General features: G+C 44.1%; 1 long non-coding RNA gene across 1 annotated transcript; it reads right to left on the bottom strand.

Annotated features, from left to right (window-relative positions):
• Positions 1 to 1,419: 1,419 nt before the first annotated feature.
• LOC112947479 lies at positions 1,420 to 3,361 on the bottom strand. Its single transcript, XR_003249413.1, has 2 exons — positions 3,236 to 3,361; positions 1,420 to 1,844 (listed from the first exon to the last, which is right to left on the bottom strand). It is a non-coding gene; the product is annotated as an uncharacterized LOC112947479 (long non-coding RNA).
• Between the last annotated feature and the right edge of the window lie 423 nt (positions 3,362 to 3,784).

The following is a 3,784-nucleotide window of genomic DNA, read 5'->3' as shown; positions in this document are numbered from 1 at the left end:
TGAACAAAGCCTCCTGTGCGGTCCCACCTGTCATGGAGCTGTGCACACATCTGCTGCGGATCTGGGCTGGGGCAGGCAGCTGCTTCTGAAGGCTTCGGGAACCAAGCTCTCCTCTGAGCATTGTAAAATACAGTGCTCAATGACTCAGAGGCTGCAGTAGAAACATATATGTATTACCAGATACATCTATATTTTATATAGCAATATATATATTAGCAGATCTATCTATTACTGATATTAGTATATATACTAACATATACAAGCCCAGAAGAGGCCACAACACAGGAAATAGAACTACGAAAGGGAGGCTGGGAAGGCTCAGAGCCCAGAGTGGCAGCCCGAGAGCCCTGAATCAGAGGGAAGCATTCCACATTCTTTTGGCCATTCCGGGGCGTTTCTCAAGGCAAAGAACAAATCTACAGCTGGGACTTTGTCTCATTTACCTTCCCATGTCTACTGTCCCGTTACTTTCCCTTTTACAAAATAACATCAATTACAATACACTATATCTTAAATTTCCCTTCTTGAGCCACTTCTCCTGGTTCTCCAAAGTACTCATTGGCCAACAATGATTACAATATTCCGCAAGCTGTCTTTGTCTAAGAAGATTTCCCCCTACTTTTCCCCCATGTTTTAGAGCACAGCCCAGAGGAGATGTTTTCAAGATCCCTCCTTCTGAGGAAAAAAGTATTGCCCCTTGTGTTGATGCAGTACGGGTCTCCCTCTGCCCTTTTCTTACAACAATTGCCAACTACAAGAATCAGACAAGAACAGCCAATGCTGTTCTGCATTTCAATACATCCCATTCAACCTACCACCGAAAACAAGATCCAGAGGAGAACACCTAATACCATTCCGAGTTTCAACAGCAATTATCCAGCAGTGTTAGTCTGACCTTAAGCTTCTTGCTGCAGCTGCCCTTAAGGTCTACACCCTGTGGAGCTCTCACTTCATCTGACGGTGCACACCTTTAGAGATCTAACCAACCCATCGACCCAACCTGTCCCTTCCCTTAGGTAGGAATCCATTGCTTGAAAAGGGGGGTTGGACTAGAAGATCTCTAGAGGTCCCTTCCAACCTTAACCATTCTGTGATTCTGTGATCTCATCTCACCTATCTGCAGGACAAGCAGAAGTTGTTCTACCTGAGAAACCAAACAGGAGCAACAGCTTCAGGCATGCAACCCATTCTGCTCAGACACCATGCTTTGAAGCAAGCCTCCCCCAGCCAGGAAGTAGAGCATTAACTCCAACCTGCTGGCAACGCTGCAATCCATGCTAGGCATTAAATAATGAGCTGAGCTTGCTAATACACACAGAATTCCCTGAGCCTGGACACCTGGGCTAATCTTGGAAATTAAGCCTCCAAAAATATACTAATAGGAATTCTTCCAGAATCAAGCATTTATTATCTTAACAGGAAAAGACTTTCACGCAGAAATTCTCCAAAATGAATACACCCATTTCTTTTGCCACTGTAAAATGAGGTTCTCTCTACCATGAACACTCCAGAATTTGAAAAATCAGATCCACGTGGGATGCGGCCTGACTTCCCACTGAAATGTGCCAGGCTTTCATCTGCTCTTTCCTTGTGTTTGCTTTACCATCTCTGTTCAGTTGACAGTGCTCCACTTGAATGACTTCTTTTTGAATGAGTAGAAGCAACTCAACTTGGGCAATGTGAAAATGAAATCATTACTAGGGAAGTACCCAGCTGGTTTGTGGCACATAGCAGTCGACAATGATGCATTCCTCTCATTCGCAAAGTAGTCATCCCTGAAAGTTTTTGTAGGAAATCTCCAGGAGGTATCCTAACAGCAGGATTTACTGATGGTTACCCGAACTCTGTAAAGGAAAAGCAAAGTTACTTACTGCACTAATGCTGTTGTAGAGAATTACCTCTCTCTTCATCTACAGTTATACAAAAAAAAAAAAGAACTAATGATATTTGCTTAATAAGTCCTCCTCCTCCATGAAAAGCACTACTGTAAGATTGAATTCTTTGATTTTAGCATATAACTGCAAGAGACACTGGTACAGTCTTCAAGAGAGCTAAACACAACAATAACGCAATGCTGTAAAAGCGAAGTTTTACGTGAGTTTTTCTTTGGAGGAAAAAAAAAGAAACACTTCCTGACCCTGTGAACACACTTGACATTGTTATTTAAAGATTGCTGCTTGTACCAGATTGCAGGAGTAAGCATTTCTATTTTTTCTAATTTTTTTCAAAGTAGTATCTTTACCTAATAAAAGAAACAACACTGAATGCTATCCAAACTTAAAATATTTTTATTACCTCTTTAATTACAATTTCTGAGACACATGATATATTCATTTAAGGAAAAGGACACTGCACATTTTCCGGTAACTCTTGAGTTTGAAAATATGATCTATTTACTTATAGCAGTTTTATTCCCCCAACTGTCACTTCATTAGATTGTACATTTGTTTCTCCTTCTTAATTTCACTGTCTCAACCCCAATTCCAACAGGGATTTCAGGAAGAACATAATGCAACCTTACTACTGAAGGAAAAAAAAAAAAAAAAAAAAAAAAAAGCACCTTTTATTTTTAACTGGACCATAATAAGAATAGCAGTTTTCTGTTTGACAAGTGATGCAAAAAAATAAAATAAATAAATAAATAAGATTAAAAAAAATTTAAAAATCGCAAATTCAGATATTTGCCAAGTACTTACCAACAACTTTTAAGGAGAGTTAAATATTTCTTTACAATTAATTTGCTGTATTCAGTTAAGTAGAGCCTACTTTAAATAGTGAGAATACAAGGTAGCCAAATAAAACGTAATCGGGGGGGGTAGGGGAAGCTTTCCTTCAATGCTTCCAAATATTGTTTACATTGCTTATATTATTTATATAGCCAGGCATCAGGATCTTTTCCTTACACTCAATTCTCAAAACTTTTCCCCTCTGAAAATTAACACACATTTTTTTTTTTCTCTGCCAAAGTAATTTCCCTTTTTTAAAAAAAATAATGCCCTCCAAAAGCCCTCAAGCGAGCCCAGCACCTCAGGGCTGCTCTTCCCGTGTCTGGGCGACCAGCGGGGGCCAGCAAGCAGCCCTGGGGCTTCTTGTTCTCTGGGGAACGAGAGGGGCGCGGAGCAGCTCCGCGCTGTGCTGTCTGTCCCCGCGACACGCAACGAACCGAGGGAACAGCACTCTGCACCGCCGCTCCAGGGCCCCAGCAAGGGCCTGCCAACAGGGCCCATTCGCTCACCCGTTACCGAAACACCGCAGAGTAGTGAGGACCAGCACGGCGCTTGTGCGCACGGCCGCCTGCAGTGAGCTCGGCGGCGGGCGGTGCTGCCGGCGGCAGCCGTGAGCGCAGCGCGGCCATGTCGACAGTCGACGGCAGCAGCGACCGGAGCGGGGGGGGGGGGGGGGGGGGGGGGGGGGGGGGAAGGCGCATGCGCACAGAGTCCCGGCGCACTCCCTGCTGCCCTCGCGTGCAGCTCGTGCAGTACTGCGGCCATCCCGCGTGCGCATGCGCCTTCCCCCCCCCCCCCGCCTGCGCTACCGTTTTACCGACACGAGAGGTGAAGGGGGATCGCTGTGGACGTGCCCTGTACGCATGTGCCCCCCTCTGGACATCTGGCACTGCTTTAATTTGTATGGTTCATCCTGAGGCATATTGTATAAAACCAGTCTTTATTTTTGCTATTTTTGCTACCACAATTGGTTGAATGGACCACTTTCATACAGAAATACAAACAACACACACATTTCCAAAGTACCTTACGTATCTCAGTCATCTTCTTTAGCAACC

This window comes from Nothoprocta perdicaria, unplaced genomic scaffold, assembly GCF_003342845.1.
Source record: "Nothoprocta perdicaria isolate Ctin4 unplaced genomic scaffold, notPer1 scaffold_234, whole genome shotgun sequence".
In the NCBI taxonomy this organism is placed as follows: Eukaryota; Metazoa; Chordata; class Aves; order Tinamiformes; family Tinamidae; genus Nothoprocta; species Nothoprocta perdicaria.
The sequence above is the reverse complement of the archived record's forward strand: the minus strand, read 5'-3'. Positions and strand labels throughout refer to the sequence as shown.